This window comes from Odocoileus virginianus, chromosome 4 (assembly GCF_023699985.2).
Source record: "Odocoileus virginianus isolate 20LAN1187 ecotype Illinois chromosome 4, Ovbor_1.2, whole genome shotgun sequence".
NCBI lineage: Eukaryota > Metazoa > Chordata > Mammalia > Artiodactyla > Cervidae > Odocoileus > Odocoileus virginianus.
In genome coordinates, this window is record NC_069677.1 from 91,107,203 (window position 1) to 91,131,923 (window position 24,721).

General features: G+C 38.6%; 1 protein-coding gene across 22 annotated transcripts in view; it reads right to left on the reverse strand.

Annotated features, from left to right (window-relative positions):
* TBC1D5 (TBC1 domain family member 5) overlaps positions 1–24,721 on the reverse strand; it is a 559,964-nt gene that overhangs the window by 469,143 nt on the left and 66,100 nt on the right. The gene's annotated exons all lie outside the window — the stretch shown is intronic.

Sequence of the window (24,721 nt, forward strand, 5' to 3'; positions counted from 1 at the left end):
CTGGGCACCAGGCCCGTCAGTAAAGGAGGGCCGCCGCCACCTGCTTCCAACGATGGGCTGCTTCCGGCTCTCGGTGCCTTTCGAGCTGCTGGAACTAGCAGCCTCTGAAGAAACCCCACCTTCTGCCTTGGCTCCTGCAGCAGAAAGGGTAGCAATGCAAGCTAGAGCGATGCGGAAACAGAAACCTCTGTTGGTGGCCAGACAGGAAGATGGCATACAGAGAAAAAGCTAGACGTTTGCTTTGTTACCTTCCCTTAAAATCAAAATCACTTCCTATAATCTTAAAAGCAAGCCCTGTTCTTAGGTTTCCAGGAAAGCCCTACTTCCCTTCCTGCTGTGCAAATATCTTTTAAACCTGAGCTAATTTCAGGCACCCCTTGCAAATACAACCCAAAGAAAAACAGAAATAAACACCCAAACCCACACCCCACTCTCCAGGAGTTCATTCTAGTACATGTCAAAGACTTTAAAAAAAAAAAAAAAGAAGAAGAAAGCATATTTCTGTGCTGAATGCACTTTATATCCTCTCATAATTTTTTTCACTAGAAAAGGATGAACTGGATAGTTCAGTTATTATCAAACATACAGATATATATATCAACACACACACACACACACACACGTTCAAGTAGGGAAACATTCAAGCACCTGGACCCACTGAGGTGAAGCGTGGACTTGTCAGAGCAATACAATGACTGGCTCTCAAAAGGTGCCATGCAAGAGCAGCCATTCGCCTAGCATTTAAAAGGCTCCAGAGATCTGGCCTTTAACCACGCTGGCTAGCAAGGGGGTTCTGACAGCACAGAAAGCCAACTAACCAAAACAAGTACAGCCTTTATAGAACAAAAGACAGGAGAAGCAAGCATTACGACCGAACAGCTCCTAACACATAACACTTGTAACAGGAGTAGTTCTAGGAAATGTGCATGTATCATCTCATCTAAACTCAGCACAGGTCTATGCAGCAGGCAGTATCACCATCACCCTCTTACAGATGAACAGACTGCAGGACAAAGAGGGTGAGATATCGCCTGAGGATACACAGATAGCCAGGAACAAAGCCACAGCTTCAGCCGTGTCTGCTCCAGTCTCTCTCTGCACTGCTATTCCACCTGCAAAGAAAATATGGACTATCTACATACGTATTTTATAGAGAGGTGGAAACGAGACTATTAGAAACCTCCCAGCTGCTGCTGGGATGCGTGCTGCCAACGTCAACCTCTGGGCCTTTCCTTCCACAGAGACGGCAGACCAGTCTACCCCCCACCCTGAGGGCCATGCCCCTTCTTCAGCCGCACCCACACAGGTCAGTCAGGAAGCGGCCCAGGCCTGCACACCCGTCAGCCACTCTTCCTCAGAGACTCCACCTGTCTGCTCTGCTCCTCCCCGTGTGGATTTTTAAACTTTAACTTGTTGCCTGTTACCAGGTGCGTGATTAAAGCCTCTCGGCAACTCAAGTTATTACCAATAATAAACACATATTCAGCAACTTTAAATACTGAATGTTTAGCTGTTTTATATAAAAACATAAATATACTTAAATAGGTTTTCACAGTTATTACATTAAAGTTCATTCATGTAATCAATCAGATAGTTCATGCATGTGTGTACTACTATATACACTATCCACACACAAAAATATAAAACCCATGCTACCACTCTGCCCTTAAGTAGCTCAAAATCTAGTAGAAGAAAGTTAAGTTTAAAAGAAATTACAAGTGCTCTTAGTAAATAGTTTAACAGCAATGTAATAATCCAGAGGGGAATATCATAGGGTAAGGCTTCAAGATGAACAGTACAAGAAGTAAAGTGGATTAAAATGGGGTAAAAATATGTATTAATGCAAAAACATATCAATGCAAAAAAGTAACAGTGAACAGGAAATAGAAGATTCCTAGCCAAGGAAAAGGCAAGAAATTCAAAATTATTAGATTGCAGGGGGCAAGAAGATCCGACGGCTAAGGAAATTACAACCTCTGTCGTCTCTGGTATCAGAAACAGTTACTGTTCTTATTACAAGAGAAGTTTTCAACTAAGAAAGTATATCAAAATTTTAGGGACAGAATTTTAAAAGACACACACAAGATTCAGATTTACCCAACCCTGGGAAGTGAATATTCCCTGCCCTAAGAATTGCCTCTGTAAGAAAAGAGAGGGAACTTTTCACAAGAACAATGTGATGAGATCTGGCCTCAAGAAAGACTATCTTGATACTGTACACTACACATCCCTACTTTGAAATACCATGAGGCTCTAAAAATAAAGTGTGAGGATCTCAGTGTTCATGTAGAAAAGTGCTATGATAATCTTATTTTTTAAAAAAGCAAAGTGAAGAATAATATGCCTCACAGGAATATTCTGGCGCTGGAAATCCAAATAAGAGCAACACAGGGTTCAAACCAGCAAAGCAAGCTGAGCGCCAAAGAACTGATGCTTCTGAACTGGTGAGCTAGAGAAGACTCTTGAGAGTCCCTTGGGCTGCAAGGAGATCCAACCAGTCCATCCTAAAGGAAATCAACCCTGAATATTCATTGGAAGGACTGATGCTGAAGCTCCAATACTCTGGTCACCTGATGGGAAGAACTGACTCATTGGAAAAGACCCCGATGCTGGGAAAGATTGAAGGCAGGAGAAGGGGACGACAGAGGATGAGATGGTTGGATGGCATCACCGACTCGATGGACATGAAGTCTGAGGCAGCTCCGGGAGTTGGTAAAGGACAGGGAAGCCTGGTGTGCTGCAGCCCATGGGGTCACAAAGTCGGACACGACTGAGCGACGAGCTCAGAACTCACATACAGCAGTGTGTGTGTGTGTCTGTGCGTGTGAACCTCTCCCTCCCACCCTCCCCCACTACCATCCCCTCTGGTAACACTGTGCTGTGCTCAGTCTCTTGGCCATGTCTGACTCTCTGCCATCCCACTGACTGCAGCCCATCAGGCTCCTCTGTCCATGGAACTTTCCTGGCAAGACTACTGGAGTGGGTTGACACTCACTCCTCAAGGGGATCTTCCCGACCCAAGGATCAAACTGGCGTCTTTTGCGCCTCTTGCATTGGCAGGTGGATTCTTTACCACTGAGCCACCAGGAAGCTCTTGGTAACCATAAGTTTGTTTTCTATGTCTGTGCACCGATTTGTTTTGTAAATAAATTCATTTGTATCATTTTTATATTGCCAAACAATATACTAAATTTTTTTAAAAATGCCACACATAGCAAGGCAAGCGACGGATGACCATGGGTCCAAAGAACTGTACAGTATTACTTTGGGGGAAGGGACAAGTATAGGGATAATACGACACTAAGCAAATGGCAACCCACTCCAGTGCTCTTGCCTGGAGAATCCCATGGAGGGAGGAGACTGGTGGGCTACAGTCCACGGGGTTGCAGATAGTCAGACATGACTGAGCGACTTCACTTTCACTTTCATCCTTAGCAAACATCACTAACATTTATTTAAAAATGCAATCTCCTCACACTTTAGCTGGTCTATGTAATATTTGTTATTGTTGTTGTTCAGTCAGTAAGTAGTATACAACTCATTGCGACCCCATGAACTACATACAGCGCACCATCCTTCCCTGTCCTTCACTGTTTCCCAGAGTTTGCTCAAACTCATGTCCACTGAGTTGGTGATGGACAACCATCCATCCCTCTGTCGTCCCCTTCTCCTCCTGCCTTCAATCCTTCTCAGCATCAGGGTCTTTTCCAATGAGTCAGTTCTTCGCATCAAATGGCCAAAGTATTAGAGCTTCAGCATCAGTCCTTCCAACGAATATTAAGGTTTGATTGACTGGTTTGATCTCCATGCTGTCAAAGGGACTCTCAAGAATCTTCTCCAGCACCACCGTTCAAAAGCATCAATTCTTCAGCAGGCAGCCTTCTTTATGGTCTCACATCTGTGTATGACTACTGGAAAAACCATAGTTTTGACTAAACAGAACTTCATCCACAAAGTGGGATCTCTATCTTTTAATATGCTAACTTTGTCATAGCTTTCCTTCCACAAATAAAAAGTAATTTTCCAGTCTCTACTAAACAAGAAAAGCCAAAGGGACTATAAAATACCTAACTAGTATTTCTTCCCACAATATGATTCTAATTTCTGTGTTTCTGTAAATAGGAGAATAATTAATTAAAAGCCATGTGGTCTATACGGGGCCAATAAAAAACTCAAGAAAAGAACTTGTAGTCTGTGATAAGGAGAAAGAAAAGCCCTTGCTTTCTCTCTGCTGGAACTGAAGCTGTCTGTTTCTGAGTGACAGCCATCCTGAGACAGTGAAGGAAGCCTGCAGACAAGCAGGGACACAGGAACCCAAGCGGGTGACCTGTCCACACAATGCTCGCAGACCAACCCTGGAGCCGCCCCTCCCTCTGCCATGTCCACTATGGGAGAAAGCAAAGTTCATTCTGGAACAAGGCAAATTGCTTGGGGTGTCTCCCTTTCAAAGGTGAAATCACCACAATTTTAAGTAGTTTTTAAATAGTCTCCAAAATAAGTACCTATGTGAAAGCTATTTGAAACTAGGAAAAGCTTCATATTTTATATACAAATTGCAACTTTAGAAATATAATGTAAGCCTTCTTAAATCAATTAAGAGTTTAATCACAAAAATATAAATGACTGGCTAACAGGCAAATAAATAATGGGTATAGGCTAGTTTTGCTTGATTGCATAAAACTGTTTACAATACATTTCTCAATAAAGAAAAATTGAATTATAACCCAAGGGTGGCTTAATTTGTACAAATTTTGAATAATGTCACATATATTTCCAAAACAGATGCTTAGAGACTGTACAAGGACACTTGGCTCAATCAGAAGCCAGATTAAAGTTCCATCTGGAGCCTAATGGCTCCACGGTTCCATTACAATTACCCAAGTACCAAAGTGAGTCTTAATGGTTGTACCTCACAGAAGCTCTCTTGTAGGTATACACCTTGCCCCCAAACTAGAAAATCAGGTCCCAAAATAATTTTGTGTGTATGCATGCATACATACATACATCTACACACACACACCACATGCAAGATTCACTAAGTATCTAAATGCTGCTATATTTTTCAGTAACACTCAACCTACCTGATTGCTACTGGTTATCCAATAACATCTTTTGATTTGGGACACAGTTGCTGGGTATTGTTGTCACCTTTGCTAGAGATGGAAAGGACAATATTTGCCTCCCCCCTTAATCAGCTTGCAAAGTAATTCAGCTATCTAGAACACTCTCCTCATATTCTTCTTTCTCAGACCCTATTACAGGCATCATCTTTTATCAAATCAGAAAAACTGTGTGAGGCCACTTTATCTCATTCCCATGTCTAGAAGTTGTCAGACAGCCACAGAACTTGAGAGCAGGTGAGCATTAAGAAGAACCCAAAGATCAGCATCTAGACCAGTGCTACTGAAGAGCATTATCCACCGTCCACTGCTGGGCACATGCCTTGTTCGTCTGAAGTATTTTACAGCTACTGACGGGGTGAGGAACGTGCACTTTACGTCTTTGGTCTTCTTGGTAGGGGCCCAAGTTATCAGGCTGAGTTCCACCTGAAAATAGGCTTGTTGACCTAGAAAGTTTTGTTTTAGTTTGGATGTTTTTAGATACAACCCAGGCCCTGTGATTTGCTACATTGGCAAGGCATTTGCATCTGCTATCTGGTAGCCTTAGAAGGCAGCTCAGTATCCAGTTCACCACATCAGTGTTTCACAAACTGTGTAACACCATGTTTATGCATAATGAAAGCAATTTGGTAAGCTGCACATGGCAGGTGTTTCCCCAGTAACCGGCCATTGCAGGCATGACATGGCTCGCCACACAAAAAGGAGAACACAGGTGGTGGTGTGCGCACATACAGTATACACACACAGACCCATCTCTATATGACTGTGTATGTGAGTACTAAGCTATGATTTAAGTTTCTTACTGTGGTTCATGAACAAAATAACTGCATGAACACCCCTGTGCTAGACCACCTCTTCATCTCACAGACACAGCAGCGGAGGCTGCAGGTCCCGTCGGCTGGGAGCTCTTCTCTGCACGCTGTCAGTGTGTGTGTGCATCAACATCTACAAAACCAACAAAACACAGAACTCAAACTGAAAAATTCACATTTAAATATCCTAAATTGATTATAAAACTGTTAATCGCTCTTTGCAACCCATGGACTATAGCCCACCGGGATTCTCCATCCATGGGATTCTCCAGGCAAGAGCACTGGAGTGGGGAGCCATTTCCTCCTCCAGGGGACCTTCCTGATCCAAAGATCGAACCCTGGTCTCCTGCATTGCAGGCGGATTCTCTACATCTGAGTCACCAAGGAAGCTCATAAATTGATTAGAATTTTACATTAAAAATTTTAACACTAAAAGTGAAAAAAATGTATGTAAAAAAAGACGTATTTGATTAAATAAAAAGTTAAAATGTCTACATGGCCTAAAAACAAAGAAACAAAGACAAAGCAGCACCTCAACTTACTAAAGAAAAGTGAAGACAGAGCTGAGACACAGCAGCAAGAGAAAAGTAAAGACAGAAATGAAATACAACAGCAAAAACACAACCAATGCTTCCAAAAAGGGCCTATCTTCCTAACATATAATTCAGTGCTTAAATAGGAGGGAAAACACCTGAATAACAGACAAACAATACTGAGGAAACAATTATAGATTAAACACAGATGGTCAATAGCATTAAAACTGTACACTAGAGCAAGATACTACTTTTCATATATAAAAATCAGCAAAGATGTTTTCTTTTTAAATATCAATATCTGCTGTTGATATTTAAAAAAGAAAAAAAAAACAACCATCTCAAAAATCACTGATTGGAGTGAAACACGTAGACTGTGGCAGTAAGATTCAGGAATTTTCATAACATAATTACCCTTGCATCCAGTAACTCTACTTCCAGAACTTATCCTATGGAAACAAACAAACATTATCAAAAGTATTTTGAATCTAGTATTATATTTAATAGTGAAAAACTGTAATGACCCATAGAGTCATCAGTCAGAACTGATTAAATAAACTATCATATATCCATAGAATAGAATGCTATGCAACTATTAAAAGAGATAATGTAAATCTGCATTTCTTGCAGATATATAATATACTGTTAAATATATACTGTTAAATGAAAAAAATACTAGATGTATGAGAACATATGCTTATATTTTAAAAATTTTAAACACATTTAATCCCGCTTTACTAATAAATAATTTTCACACAGAGTTTTCTAACATGACCATTTTCTTTAAACAAGAAACAACTAAAATCATCACAAAGAAAAAAGAGAAGAAGGGAAAGAGGGAGAGAAGGAAAAGAAGAAAGAGGTAAGGAGACAACCAAAAGGAAACGTAGGAAAACCTGACTGCAAAGCTGAGCCATCCAGAGCCACCGGCCTTCTGAAAGAACTCCAAACCTAGTGGGGCCTAAAGGGGGAAAAAAGTTTTTGACAAGGAGAAAGCAGCCCGAGCATCCAACAGAAGACTCAGAGCAGGCGTGAGCCACAGAGCTCATGGCTGCCCTGTGGGCACCCCATGAAAGTGAAGGTGGAGGTAGGACGCAGGAAAGGGCTGCCTTCTTGTCCAGGAGCTAACCTTCACAAGGCCCCCTGTCAGGCAGCGACAGCATTAGCAGCAGTCCCAGGCTCAGGGCCAAGTCATAACAGAAAGGACTGTCCTCAGAGCCTGCTCACAGAGGGAGCTGGCTGCGGACAAGGAGGATGAAATCAGCTCCTCTTGAGAGGAGGGAGGAGGCTGGGGTACTGGGTCTCCGTCTTACTCCTCAAAGGACCCTTATGCCTCCGTGCAGACAGGGAGATTCGTCTTCAGCCGTCTGGCCCACCGACTGCAGGGGACAAGCATCTGCTGTGTAGCTCAGCTCCAAGGCCGGCCTTCTCTTCCTACACATATACATAATGCAGTGAAAACAATCTGAAGCACTGCTCCATTTCACCAAGGTCTCGAGCAGTTTAAAAACCAGAGTGTAAACCTCAACTACCCTTAGCACTCACCTTCTTAAAATAATTTTCCAAGTCTACCACTGTTCTCTACTATAGAGGGGTGGTGTGTGTGTGTGTGTGTGTGTGTGTGTGTGTAGGCAGTGTGTGTGTGTGTGTGTGTGTAGGCAGTGTGTGTGTGTGTGTGTGTGTGTAGGTGTGTGTGTGTGTGTGTGTGTGTGTGTAGGTGTGTGTGTGTGTGTGTGTGTGTGTGTGTAGGCAGTCCCTACCTGGGCAACAAGACCAAAGACATTTCCTTAAACACAGCTACATGATCATTTTTCCTTCACTGAGACGTGCTAAGAATCAAAATTTCAAGAAATAAGCATTCTTTTTATAAAAGAATAATCTGTAAGAAAGTAAAGGGCTATCAAACATTCATAAAGATATGTGAAATAGTTCAGTCATAAAGCGTCCCCTCCCAAATCATTCATAAGCTAATAACATGGGTTAAGGGTGTTAAGGGGAGGTGTCAAATGTGAATCAGGAATAGGTAATCTGGAAGACAGGCCATGACACATAAGAATGCTGGCAATCCACAGGTGTATGAGTAATGGACTCAAAGACATCTTTCTATTGAGAAGGTTCCATTTCAAATTTTCCAGGAAACAGCCTTGCATGCCACCTCTCAAAAAAAAAAAAAAATACAGAACTTCTATAATTTAGCTGAAAACAAGTCAATATGACATATGTGAAAATGGAAAATCTAACCAGTATTTAAAACACAGCTTGTGATAAAAATCAATTCTAAATACTAACCCATCAACTTAACACAAATTTAAAATATAATCCGTATTTCTAATTTTCAAGTGCTATTTTTCAAAATATTTCATTTAACAAACATCGGCTATTCAACAATAACATAAAAACAAAAAACTCTGAACACTACTCCTCACTCTACGACATATTACTTACGTGACATTAAGAAAATCATACATTAAATAAATAAATGAATGATTTTTAGATACAGCAAATATAACATGTAGAGAAATATACACTCTTCTTACAATCAGGCTGACTACCAAACACCATTTTTATGAGTGACACTATTTGCTTACATGAATAAAGCTAAATTTTTCAAGAGGATTACAGATGCTGATGGTACCGGTACAAACTCTTCATGCTTATTTGAAACACTGACAAAGACTGTGAGAGAAAGAGAGAGATTTGCTCATCCAGAAAAAAATGATTTCTAATAAGATACCACTCCAAACAGAGCAAACACACTGAGGAACAGAAAACAATGCAATGGCCAAAGCGGAAGTACCAGAACACTACACTGTATCAGGAAGAGCTCTGACTATAAACAACAGACACATTCTGGTTAGTCTAAGTCAAAAGGGGTTTACTGGCTGGGTACTGGGTGGCCCAAAAGCTTGAGACATAGCTGGAGAATCAGACTTACACGGGAATCAAGGAAGGCAGGCAAAGTCCTCCCCAACAGCCTAGAATGAAGCCCACAACACGTGTTACTGCATCAAGAGTCACAGGCCAAGAAGGAACACCTCATTAGTAGCCCTGAGATCTCAAGCCCATGGTCCTTCCAGACGCAGCTGTCTAGCATGCAGAAGGACCACATGGCAGCCACTTAGCGTCTTTAGTCAAGGGAGGTGACAGGCAGCCTCCCACCTAAGCTGGGAAGAGCGTTAGGTAAGGCCCCAGGCAGCTGAAGCCACAGTGTCCTCTACTAAGATGAAGGTCTGATAGTGGTCACACCTGAAGTGCATTTATTTTGACATAGCATCTTGCTCTAACCTACAGAAGTTCACAAATTGAAAGTTCATAAAAATTCATTCAAACCTCTTAATTAGATTTGCTTGTTATAATCCCAATCTATTTTCAAGGCAAAGGAAAAATCTACCCTTTCTAAAGTGATTCTATCAACCAATACAAGACTGAGTAATTTAGATGGGGTCTAGCAAGTTTCTTAATGCACTATAAGTGATGTCTCTTGCTTTATATTCTACCCGTCTGCTAATCTGGTTTCTCGCTTGCCTTTTCTGCTGCAGCTGTGCACCGGGTTAACTGTTTCAATGGTTTTCCTACAATAACCCACAAATTTTTTCCTGATCAGTGTGCTGTATGATTGGTTCTTTGTTCCTAAGATAATTATTTTACATTTGTCTACACTGAACTGCATTTGCCATCTGCTGGCCCAATCACCTAAACAATCCAAATCTTTTTGAATCTGATTGCATTGTTCCTCATTATTTCCTCTAGCTCCAATTTTAGGATCATCTGCAAACTCTGAGATCTTTTCTTTAAAGCTTGGACACATTTTATTTTAATATAGAGAGTTGTTTTTTTTGTCCAAGTGACCCTTTAGACCCTCCAGCTGAAATCTTCTTCCAACTTGAAAAGTTTCCATAAAGCTTATCTAAGGATACCTTCCAATTATGCAGTCAAAGCACTGCTAGAAACAAAGCTAACTAGAACCTATTCTATTTCATCTCTCCTTACTTATATTGTGCTTCTGCTTAGTCATTCAGTCGTGTCCAACTCTCTGCGGCCCCATGGACTGTAGCCTTTCAGGCTCCTCTGTCCCTGTAATTTTAAAAGTGCATATGTCTTCTAAGTTCTTCACTTCCAAATATCAATATTTTGAATAAATGCAAACATTGTTTTTTAATATATAAATTTATGGTAATTTTTCTGAAATAACTTTCCTAAAGCATGCATGGCAAAATTTTCAACAACTTCCTGCATGTAAGACATTTAATTTACTCATTCAAAGAATATTTACATACACATTAGTTATGAGCTTGAGCTACATTGCAGTCTTACAACTTTGGTTCACTTATTTATATTTCAAAATTTCAGTTTCCTACTGACAAGATTAACTTCTAAAGACCTAATCACCTCGAGCAATATGAATTACCTATTATCTAAAGATTACCATGCCAGAGCTACCATATCTAAGATTTTTCTACTTCAATTTCCCATGCAACTCTGAATTATAAACCTTCCAATAAGTTAGTATTTCTTTCACAGTTTTTAATATTTTAATATTGCACATAGAAACCAATTTAGCAAAATTTACCCTACAAATTAGGTTTACTTGACAAATCTGAACACAGTACATTTTCATTAATTAATTATGACATAAGGGAACAGGTACATCTTTGGATCTAGGAAGAATTATTAGCTCCATAATCTTCCTTCAAAAAAGGAAAAGTTTTGCTGTTTGTTTTTATGGGGTGGGATCATGTGTGCTTTTTATTTTCCAATTTTTCTATAACATACTGTCCTTCTGATAAAAAAGAAAAAAGACAGTAAAAATTCTGAAACCATACTCTGAACAATAACTGAACACTATTAACTGAAATACTATGCCAAAACACTTGAATTTATAACAGAAAAATTAAGTAACAAGTATTTTATTTATATTAAGTAATATATAAAGGATCTAAAGGACACATTAAAGATTTCTTAATTTTTAAGCCCTTCTTTTCGAAAGAGCTATTGATTTTGGAAGGTCTTTCTTTATAAGGCACTTTTGAAAATCCATTAAGAAAAATTATTTTGAAATGGTGAATCTGCAATTAATAATTATTAGGTTGTCTTTAATCTAGGTTTGAGGATGAACCCTCTAATAACTGATTAGTCTGATTTTCTTTTTAAACAATTACTAAAATGACACTAAGGTGTCTCCAGGGATAATTTATTTATATTTTAAGTAACACAAAAATATTTAATGAAACTTAACAAATCACCGACTTTTATTTCAGTCTCCCATTCACTAAAACTTTGCCACTCGAGTAATACTCCATATAAATAAAGGACTTTGACAAACTGCATTGAGTTGTATTAAAAGTCACAACATTCCACTTATTATTTTAATCTACCTGTTATCTGATAAAGGCATTTCAGTGAAAAACTACACATACGTTAAATCTCCACATGACTCACAGCATAGGAAAAGAAATGTGTATGAGTAGGGATTTGCTTCCAGAGACACAACATGAAGAGTTTCAATAAACATTTACATATATTTAATATCAGCTTAGATTTTCAAGATTCTAGTTTGACTTTTTTATTCCTTGATTTTATGCTCTATGCTAAAGACTGTATTTAAATTAGCAGCATCCCATGGTACCCTGAAATTCAAGTTCAACTAAAACTCATTTGTGAAGCATCATGAAATATATAGGATAACTGAAATAACACACAATTATGTTTCATCTAGTCTGTTAATCTCCCTACAAGATGAAACTAATACTCTCCTGTTAATACTCTTTCAAAGACTCTTAACAGTTTTCAACTGAATGACGTCAGAAGGAAAACCTCCTGGTCAAAATGAATTTGACTAAAGACAATAAGAAAAGGTTACAAACCGTCTTTCACAGGCCACTTCAACAAGCTATAGGAAGTAGTGTTCGTAACCCAAAAATAGAGTGGAGGCAATCAGATCTTGATTCAAATTCCAGCTCCTCCACCTCCAAGCTACTTAACTGAGCACAAGTGGTTTAACCTCTTTAAGGTTCAATTTCTCCACCATAACAAAGCACAGAATAATGTTTAACTATCACGGTTTGTTAAAAAGTGAAATAACGTATAGAACACCAAACATAAAACTGAATGTTCAATAAATGATAAGTTAGTGTCGGGAAGATCCCCTGGAGAAGGAAATGGCAATCCACTCCAGGATTCTTGCCTGGAAAACCCCATGGACAGAGGAGCCTGGCGGGCTACAGTCCGTGGGGTCGCAAGAGTTGGACACGACTGAGGGACTAAACCACCAGCATCTCCCCTGGTGGCTCAGCTGGTACAGAACCCGCCTGCAATGCGAAAGACCTGGGTTCGAGCCCTGGGTTGGGAAGATCTCCTGGAGAAGGGACAGGCTACCCACTCCAGTATTCTTGGGCTTCCCCGGTAGCTCAGCTGGTAAAGAATCCACCCGCAATGCGAGAGATCTGGGTTTGATCCCTGGGTTGGGAAGATCCCCTGGAGAAGAGAAAGGCTACCCACTCCAGTGTTCTGGCCTGGAGAATTCCATGGACTGTATGGTCCATGGTCCCAGGAGACACGACTAAGTGATTTTCACTTTCACTTTCATTGCACTATCTGGATTGAAATTCTAAACCTAATTAAGATGTAACATAAATACTACCTCCCTAGAGTCTATAGACTTTAAAGAAAAAGGAAAATCACTATTTCCTTAGCATTCTACAGGACCCTTTGTAAAATAAGCATAAAGTGAAAGTGAAAGTCGCTCAGTCATGTCCACCTCTTTGAGACCCCATGGACTATACAGTCCATGGAATTCTCCAGGCCAGAATACTGGAGTGGGTAGGCTTTCCCTTCTCCAGGGATCTTCCCAACCCAGGGATCAAACCCAGGTCTCCCGCATTGCAGGCGTATTCTTTACCAGCTGAGCTGCAGCAGAAGCCCAAAATAAGCGAAAGAACAGTTACTTACTGTCACAAGGTTGTTGCATTAAAGTACCTGTAAAATGCTTAAAATGGCATATGGCATATACCAAGTCGTCGAGAAAAGCATTAGTTGTAACCTAATAGGAGTAGTAGTTGCTCTCAGAGACCAGGCACACATGGACTTAATAAATGTCTGTGAAGACAAGTAAGTGAGTAAAACTGTGACTGAATGAATACAACTTATCAAGATTCTTTCTTCGTATACAATCTTAAGGATCCCCTCAAAAATCCCATATTTTTATGTTAAAGCTGAAAATCTGAGTGAAAACAAAGTGACTCTGATGTATTTTATAAGCAAATCTCATGTTCTGGGTTTGAACATAAATTAAATAATTATTAAACTCTGAGGCAAATAAAAGAATTGAACATAATTCTAAGCATGAAGCATGCCCCATATGATATGTATAATTCATTTCTGAAGGAGTTCTATTACAGGAGCCCTATTTTATGATGTTAGAGCCAGAACAGTCTAGACTAAGCTTTCTTGCCAGGTCTTCTACGGCTTCAAGGATCTCAGCAGATTGCAGTGAACAGTGCAAGGAAGACCCTCACAGCCTTTTAGGGGTGCATTTCAAAACCCAGGCCATTAAAAACAAAGAATGATGAAAGGGGGCTGGTCAAATGGCAAGAGTGTTTCTCTGTTAAAAGGTACTGTATCAAAATGATTTGATTTTTAGCATGCTAATCATCTCAGTAGAAACAGTTTTTTTGTTTGTTTATTTTTTAAGTCTGGGAAGAATAAAGAAGCTCAATTCTTCAAATATTTAACAAAGAAGAAAGACAGTATCCCTGGCTAAAGTGGTAGGTAAGTTCCAGCTTCCCTGCCATATCACAGGAATCGTTCTATAGCACTGGAAACAATAAAAAAGGGCAACAAAACCGACTTTAAAAAGAGTCATTTCCTTTCCAAACTGAATAAACTTTACACAAACTTGCCTCTGACCGTGGACTGAACAAACTGCAGCACCAGCATCAAGGGAGGGTGTGCACACATCTAGCAGGTGCTGCCGTTTATCACAAAACCGTCTAAAATAATTGGAAGTGACAACCTGCACTGCCACAAATGATTTATTAGTCTTTCACTCGGCTCTTCAGCTTCCTCGGGGCCAGAGTAAATAATTTACCAACTCTGTATCTTCCAATCATTAATTCTTGCCTATGCATCCAAACTGCATTTAACTCTGCTGGGTTCAGTGGAATAAAACATACAATAGGAATATTTTTCCAAATACAGAACTATCTGACCGTAGAAAAGGCAGATTTGTCAGTCAAAATGTACAATGCAGTGAAGAAGAATCTCAGGGCTCAAAGTCAGCAACTGCAGGGAGCTGGAGGGAATGAAGGCCAGAGAAGAGGAAGGGAAAGCAGAGCCAGGGAGAGAGCTCCTCCCACTGAGGACGGCTCCGGGGCCGCTGGGCCGCAGACCCAGGTCTGAGCACGATGCCGCTGGAGGCTGCCACCCAGGAGCACAGACAGGTCACCAATCACCGGCTCCCCTAAAACAGCCCTGCGTTAGAGAAAATACACAGTTCTCCCTCAAAAAAGGGTGAAACTGTTTCACCCTAGATAATATACATGTTTCAATGCTGTTCTCTTGAAACTAGGATGAAACAGATCACCAGCCCAGGTTGGGTGCATGAGACAAGTGCTCGGGCCTGGTGCACTGGGAAGACCCAGAGGGATCGGGTGGAGAGGGAGGTGGGAGGGGGGACCGGGATGGGGAATACATGTAAATCCATGGCTAATTCATTTCAATGTATGACAAAAACTACTGTAATGATGTAAAGTAATTAGCCTCCAACTAATAAAAATAAATGGAAAAAAAATTTTTTTTAAATAAAAAAATAAAAAAATAAAGGGTGAAACTTTAAAACATGGACACACTGGATTTTTTTCACGCAAAATAGACTTAATACAGGGAAGCTTCTTTAAAATATTTTACTGGCTATCTTGAATGAGTTTATGAGACAACTACATACCCTTGAAATTCAAAAAAGAAAACACAGGCAAAAATCAAAGAAATAAATACTCCAAAAATTTTGACAATGATGGTAAAAGGTATGTCTATTAATTATGTAGAAAAAACACAGAAAAAAAAAAAAATTACATCTTAAATCCACTTTTGATGTACGCTAGTCTAGTCTCATTAAATCAGTATCTATGATTAAAAGAGAGATCATTTTTGGTACATAATGCATTACATTGTTAGAGCAGCATCTGTTTATTGCATAGCATAAACATTTTTCAGCTTTCTGAAACTACTGATACGCAAGAAGTGATATCGACCTAATCGTTTTTTATTCCAAGAAGTACTCTCAGTGAAAGGGTTAATAACATTAATATTCTAATATCTGGCATTCTATGAACCACATCAAGCTGGTGGACGCACAAAGAATTTCACAGTATTAGCTTTCTCTTCAGTAGTTTAAGGGAAAATCACAATTCAAACTTTAATGTGTAATACAAGGCTTCATATATGTCTGAATATATGACTCACACCAAAATATGAAATGCATTAAAATAAGTCCAACTAATGAAAATTATAAATGTGAAAAAAGAATGGAATTTACATAAAATTTTCAAATAATTTCTTAAAAACTCAAAAATGTTCACAAATAAGAGTGCATCATTTTCAAGACTCAATACTTCACTGTCATTAACTGAAACAATTATATAATAACCAGGGCACAAAAGCATATTGTTTACATCAAGTCAAACCACGTCATATTTACACACAGACCAGTGCACTTGTTGCTATGGCAAAATAAACCCCCAGATGGCAGAGGTCCTAGCCTCCCACAGGTTAAAATAAAATAAAAATGTTAAAACTGGAAAATAAAACAAATGGCATCTTTTTTAAACAAGTATCAAAAAGATACAATAGAGATACTATGTTTTCTCATACCGGTAAGGGAGAATAGGAGGATATTTTTTAAAAAGAGCAGCAGGACAAGGTGGTCAGCAGGCTTCTGTGCTACTGATTTTAAATGTCAGAGGAACTTCAGCAAGAAAAGATAGAGCAATGCACAGTCTACTGGCACCAAAGGGCCTGAGGATGCTGCCTAATGCCAGCACTCGGACACTGTGGCACAAGAGCTAATGGCAGCCTGTCTGATGTGCTGCAGACCCTGAGGCCTGCAGAGCAACTCGGGTATCTGCTCAAAATCTGGGCAAAGTCTCCTGACACTTAAAAATGCCCATCCAAAGAGAAAGAGAGACCCAAGCTATGGTACTGAGGTTGTGCTACCACGGAATACTAAAGAGCAATTAAAATCGATAAACTAGATGTTTCAAAGGCAAACAACAGCTCAGAAACAATGTTGGGTAAAAAAAGATTAAAAGGCAAACTGCATAAAGACTAACAATATTTCAGGTTAGTAAGAACACTTAAAGAACACATGAAAGCTAGCCTAAAGACACGGACAGGAAAGATATAAACCAATTCCAGGACAGTGGTTATCTTTGGGAAAGGAAGAACTTTAAAATGTTTTTTACAAATGTATACAGCAAATATTAGCATATGAATTCGGCATGGTAAATATCAACACAAGGTTGCCAGTTCTATTTATCCTCCATATTTCTGTGAATATTTAAATGATTTCTTAAATATTTTAAATCTAAGCCATAATGCACATAATTTGTTTCAGAAAAAATTAAGAGAATTTACAATGTTTTATCTGAAACATGAGGGTCTACCTTTTTAAAAATCATGGCTTTGGTTGGTCTTCATATTCAAAAATTTTTAAATTCCAATCTAAAACACTAAAAATTCTATTCTCTTTTGACAAGTGATTTGGCTTAGTACCAATTTCAGATCATTAGTTCTCAGGAGACTCCATGGTTTTATTTCAAAATTAGACTGAAAGAATTCACCATGGAGAGTTCCTAAATAGTTAAAAACACGCTTCCTGGGGGGCTCTGAACAGCCGGGTCAATCCTTTGTCCTACAGCAAACAGGCTGCAGCACCTGCTCCTCTAACTCCCCAGGGGGAGCCCCAGGGGGAGCCCAGCACTTCATTAGGATGTTCCTTCTCATTTCCTGTTTACAGAAGGTATTAAGCTTCTATTTAAATATATGTGCATATTCCTAGTTTAAGTCTTTATATGTATCTAATAAAATTTTACTCTAAAGAAATCAGAATCACAGTGACAAGCTTTCTAACTTGTATGAAAATTACTTGCGTCCAATTTCAGTTCAGCCTCATTTCTTTACAGGCCTTTGGAAATATGACAGGTCATTTACAGTTAAAGAGAAACAAGTTGCCTCCCATTTACAATTATATTTGTACAAGAAAACAAAAGTTTAATACACTTTATGTCACCAAGAAGGAAACATTAAAGATACTGTTAATTTTCACAAAAACTGATCAATATTCTCTCAAAGCAGCAACCATCCGATTTAAAGAATTACTGGCTTGTTATCTTAAACAAGAAATCATATTCAACTTATATTGATGTTTTCTATTTGAAGCGTGTCATGCAATATTGTAATTTATCTCGTAAATCTACTAGAGTGTGATCAAATCCTATCAATTCTGATTGGCATGAATTTTAAACAATGAAGGAATCACATCTGTTAAGCAGTTCTAGTTTGCTAGACAACATTTTAAAAGTTTATACAAAAACACAGTTACATTTTTTTCTCTGTAAGACCTTCCTGTACCTCACTTGAGCTTTTCCATAAAGCTCTGTTTGTGTACTAGGTTCAGAGGGATTCAGACAGAAGACAAGAAACAGAGATAGAGAAGTGTGAGAGATTAAATGACAGAAATGGTTGAAGTATGAACTTCAAACACTCCAAAAATATTTTAACAAAACTCCAAATGAATTACAAGGTATCAAGACAGAAGAAAATAAATTCATTTGAATAAAAAAATATAATCTAACTTTATCCTGACACTACTCCTGAAAATATATGAATGTTGAATGAATTAAAAATACATGGACATAAAACAGAATTCCAACCATGCTTTTTGGATTAAAACACTACTGTACAGCAAAATTTGCCACCACCTTTTTTGGGACAAAATCCCTAATTTTTGAAACTTAAATGATTTTTATGAAAACATTATTATAGTATGTATATAAGTTAGTAGGTGAAAAATACAATATCCCCAAAGTACCGCTAGGTAATTTTTTAAATACTTCTAATTAGCATGTGAACTCAAGGATAAAAATGACTAGGCCCTAAAGATACATGGGGTAAATGGGCTAAAATGAGAAAGAAATATTAAAAATAAAACTTAGGACACTGTTAAGTAACTTCAAGTTATTGATCCTTATTGATTTATATCATCATGACTAAGATACAACTTAGGAGTATGTGAATATTCTACTAACGATGGCTACATTATTATTATAAAATAAACTCCATCTGGGCCATTCATTGACCACTAATTACAGACAATGCTGAGACAAGTCTCCTCCTACTGAACTCTATCCTGGCCACTCCTGCCCTGCACACATCTTCCCTCAGAAGCGATACTTCCTCAATCTCCCTTCATACCAATCACACATACTCAGTACATATTTGCTGATGGATTTATTTCAACTTACATGAAAACATGACTCATGAGTCATATAAGTTTAAATTACAACAATTTCATTCTCTACCATTAAAGCTGAAATAAATAAAACAAAACAATATGATTGAAGGAAAAAGACAACAGATAATTCTGCTGGTGAAACCTGACCCCAAGACAGTGACAGGGTTTCTTGATGAAATCTTGTGTTAACTCAGATGTTTTCCTTTTGTCTGTGGATATGGCAGGTTTTCACAAGACAACTATATCCTATTTTCTTAGAATTTTCACTTGGAATTACTGGAATGCTTTGCTAGCCAAAGACGGCAAAACTTTTTTCTCCATTCTTGGGTCATTTCTATGATTTTGTCATATTGCCCTTAAGACATAAAATGATCCACTAGTCATCTATTTTTTATTATCTTAAAGATTAATTTTTAATTAAATGCAAAAAGAAATAAAAATTTTCATGACAATGCTAATTTAGCTTCAATATAAAGACATTTTTGATTACTCTAGGAAACTAACAATACTAATATTTTACATTTAAAAAGGTAAATCAACATTAAATTTTATTTTCAATATATCTTCTGAAAAAACTGTACTGCTGCTACCTATTATCAACTTCATTTCTGTATTTTATGTTTTCATTCAAGAAACACAATGCTTTGTACACAGGCACAGGTAAAAATAAGACAACTCCTGTTTTTATCACAAAGATAAGCAATGAACTAATTATTACAATATGGTATTATAAGTGTTTTCCAAAGGTGTGTAGGTGGAGACATCACTGAGAAATCAGGGGAAGCTTTCAAGAGCTGTGTACTGCAGGCTGAGTGAGCCACGGAAGAGGTAAGGCGTGAAGAGCACATACAAAGATCGACTTAACAAAGATTAACCACATGGGCTTATTTTCTTCTTCCTCCCCGAACACAAAAGAGATCTTATTTTTGAAAAATGAGTAACTTTTCAAAGGAAGTACCTCATAAGAGAACTTAAAAAAGATACTGAGAAAAAGGTGAACCTTTCTGCCCACAGCCCAGGAACATTCAACCGCACACACCCCACATCTACTACCCTGGAGCTGAATCTCCAAATACAGGAAATGGAAAAAGAAAATCAACTTTAAAAAATGGGGGAGGTGGAAGGGGGTGAAAATCATTTCAGTTCAGTCGCTCAGTCATGTCCAACTCTTTGCAACCCTGTGGACTGCAGCATGCCAGGCCTCCCTGTCCATCACCAACTCCCGGAGTTTACTCAAACTGATGCCCATCGAGTCGGTGATGCCATCCAACCATCTCATCCTCTGTTGTCCCCTTCTCCTCCCACCTTCAATCTCTCCCAGCATCAGGGTCTTTTCAAATGAGTCAGCTCTTCGCATCAGGTGGCCAAAGTATTAGAGTTTCAGTTTCAGCATCAGTCCTTCCAATAAACACCCAGGACTGATCTCCTTTAGGATGGACTGGTTGGATCTCCTTGCAGTCCAAGGGACTCTCAAGAGTCTTCTCCAGCACCACAGTTCAAAAGCATCAATTCTTTGGCGTTCAGCTTTCTTTATGGTCCAACTCTCACACCTATACATGACTATTGGATATGACTATATGGATGTTTCTTCCAGAAAGTAATGTCCCTGCTTTTTAAATACGCTGTCTAGGTTGATCATAATTTTTCTTCCAAGGAGCAAGCATCTTTTAATTTTGTGGTTGCAGCCACCATCTGCAGTGATTTTGGAGCCCCCAAAAATCAAGTCTGTCACTGCTTCCATTTTTGCCCCATCTGTTTGCCATGAAGTGATGAGACCAGATGCCATGATCTTAGTTTTTTGAATGCTGAGTTTTAAGCCAACTTTTTTCACTCTCCTCTTTCACCTTCATCAAGAGGCTCTTTAGTTCCTCTTTGCCTTCTGCCATAAGGGTGGTGTCATCTGCATATCTAAGGTTACTGATATTTTTCCCAGCAATCTTGATTCCAGCTTGTGCTTCATCTAGCCGGGCATTTCACATGATGTACTTGGCATAGAAGTTAAATAAGCAGGGTGACAATATACAGCCTTGACATACTCCTTTCCCAATTTGGAACCAGTCTGTTGTTCCATGTCCAGTTATAACTGTTGTTTCTTGACCTTCATACAGGTTTCTCAGGTGGCAGGTAAGGTGGTCTGCTATTGCCACCTCTTGAAAAATTTTCCACAGTTTGTTGTGATCCACACAGGCAAAAACTTCAGTATAGTCAATGAAGCAGAAGTAGATGTTTTTCTGGAATTCTCTTGCTTTTTCTATTAGCCAAAGAATGTTGGCAAAGATCTCTGGTTCTTCTGCCTTTTCTAAATTCAGCTTGTACATCTGGAATTTCTCGGTTCACGTACTGTTGAAGCCTAGCTTGAAAGATTTTGAGCATTATCTTGTCTGCATGTGAAATGAGTGCAACTGTGTAGTAGTTTGAACATTCTTTGACACTGCCCTTATTCGTGATTGGAATGAAAACTGGCCATTTCCAGTCCAGTGGCCACTGCTGAGTTTTCCAAATTTGCTGGCATTATTGAGTGTAGCACTTTCACAGCATCATCTTTTAGGATTTGAGATAGCTCAGCTGGAATTTCATCACCTCTACTAGCTTTGTTCATAGTAACGCTTCCGATGGCCCATTGACATCACACTCCAGCATCTCTGGCTCTAGATGAGTGATCACAGCTTTGGAACCACGATCCAGGTCATTGCGATTTTTTATGTGCAGTTCTTCTGTGTATTCTTGCCACCTCTTCTTAATATCTTCTGCTTCTGTTAGGTCCATAACACTCTGTCCTTTACTGTGCCCAATTCTGCATGAAAGTTCCCTTAGTACTATATACCTACCACACTTCAATTTAAAAAAATAAAAAGCATCAAGTATTCCTTGACCAAAGAGGCCACTGAGATTAGAGGGAACTCCCATGACAGCGATTTAGTCTGCAGGCTAACAGTCTCTGCATTAAACCAGTATCAAGTGACTGTCAAACTGTTACACATTTATCTCTCAAGTTATGCTCATATGCACTATGAGAAGATAGTGCATAGATTTGATAGATAAGCAAGATAAGATAGATAGATTTGATAAGATAGATAAGATAGATTTGAAGATAAGCAAAATCATTTATCTAAACAAAAACACAGGTATACACACATTTTTACCCGAGATATGGTTTAACTGTATTATTTTATAATTTACTCTGCAAACTCTAAATTTAATAAGGTTCTATTTGATTAGTGCGGAATTCAAATACACTGTATCCATGCCAAAGTTTGCAACCAAGTGGGAGGCAGGGGAAAGATACTTCAAACACTCCACAGGAGCAACCTTAGGCAGCTGTCTTAGAATATCAGTGCAGGACTCAAACTACTTCACACGCTATCCACAAAACGGATGAGGTGTGAAAGAAATTCTGTGTTTAACATGACCTTTGGCTGTACTTTCACTTGTTATAAAGGAGCTATTCTCAAAGCCAACACATAGGCTATGTTATTACTCGTATAGTTACAGTACTATTTTACCAAGTGCTTCATACTGTGACAATTTCAGACAGAATATATGGAAGCTCTTACCTTTGTTACAAGGCATAATAGGCTTCTCTAAACAAAAAGAGTGATGAATGTATGAATAGGAACTATTGCATGAGATTTTTTCTTTTCAATATACATTCAAATACAAATATGCCAGTGTGGTTACCTAGGTTCAACTTAACAAGTCATCTATACTCTAAATGCCAAAAAAAAAAAAAAAAAAAAACCACTTAAGTTTAATATCTAGTAATGACTTTATTAAACACATGTCAAGAGGGAATTAAAAGGAAAACTATATAAAAAATAAAAACTTTCAGCAATTCTCTTCTACAGATTCCCATTTCCCCACACAGAATTTCACCAAGGAACACAGTTGTTTTCAAAAATTCATTGTTTTGGCAAAACAGCCAAGTTATCAATATAAATGACATGTAACATATTTTCAGGAAAAAAGGACTACTGGATCATATAATAAAAAATTATAAATTCTGAAGGTATAACAAATAGTTTTCCATACAATGTCAAATTTATCAGAAGATTTACAAAGCTAAAATAAGTATTAAAAATCCTATAATGGTGCTTCCCTGGTAGCTCAGTGGTGAAGAATCGACCTGCTGATGCAGGAGACACTAGCTCGATTCCTTGTCCGGGCAGATCCACATAAGCCTGTGAGTCACAGCTACTGAGCCGGTGCTCGAGAGCTCAGGCCACAACTACCGAGTCCGTGGCCTCAGCTGCGGAAGGCCAGGTGCTCTGGGGTCTGCGCTCTGCAACCAGAGAGGCCACGGGAGCGAGAAGCCGTGCAGCGACTGGGGAGCAGTCCCCACTCGCCACAACTAGAGGGGAGAAAAGCCCACGGAGCAGTGAAGATCCAGCACGGCCAAAAATAAGTAAAATTACGTTTTAAAAGGTCTCATAATGCATGCTATGAAGACAAGCTTTAGAACCACTATCTATTCTACTGTGACCGTATTTGCCATGCTCATATTTCTGTTCCCAGTAGCAATACCGCTTTACTTTCACCTTTTAAGTTCTTTTTATTTTTTCCATTGGCTCTAAAAGCTATAAAACATCAGAATCACATTTTATAAAAGTCAGAAACACAAACTGCCTAAGTTGGTTAACAAAAACACATAAATACTGGCCATAATAGAAGTGTGTTTTATCACAAACTATTTTTAAAAATATTACACATGAATTAAGACTTCTCTTAAATATGCATTATCAACACTGTAACTACTCAATAAGAATCTGAGATGTTACGAGGGTGACCACAGGTCTCAATTTGCCCAGGACGGTACTAGTTTGCACCTACTGTTTTGGCATTCATACAAAAGCAGTTATTTATGGTACTCACACTGTCACCCAAGATTTGACTTAACAGAGCCCTGGAAATGGCCATGGGCTTAAGAGTCAAAAGAAGTAGTCTGAGCATTAGACATCCAGCAGGCAAACATTCAATCTCCCTGAGGTACAAATTATTCTTCAGTATTTAATATGGATCCACTATACAGGATTAGAAGAAAAATCAAATCAGAAAATTCAAGAAGCTCAAGTACTACCTACTGGTTTAAAAAAGATGACCAAATGTACTACAAAGTGAATATACTTGGCAAATGAAGCCTGTCAGAGATATAAATAACCACAGACTATAAAAACAACAAACAAAAACAACTCAAATGAAAAACTACATTATACCAACTACACATTCGGAACTGTAATGGGCTAAGAAGGACCATGGGAATCAGACTAAATGAGTACCAGTTTCAGCACCATTACTTACTGTCAGCTGTGTGGCAATGAGCAGGTTCCTAAATCTGTTTCCTCATTCATAAAATGAAAATAATAACCATACTTCTCTCACTTGTAAGAGTAACAAATAATCCATGTAAAAGATAGGATTACTTTGTGCAGCACTGTGCCTGCACAAAGTAAGTGCTCAATAAATGCTAGCTATTATTATGACAATCTCCATCGCTGTCTCTTTTCAAAAACAAGTCCTATGAGATTATTTAGGAGGCAATTTCATACACCTGTGCATGGGTATGTACACATATGTGTATCTGCAACTTTCAATTAAAAATCACTTGGATGACACAGCTACTATTCACAGATATATGGTGTAGTGTGAAATATTACACTAGTATTGGAGATCTTACTCAACACTGGAGAAGGCAGTTTTTGTCTCTGAAAGAAGTCCACAGTGGCATCTTGAAGCACATTTTAAAATAAAATT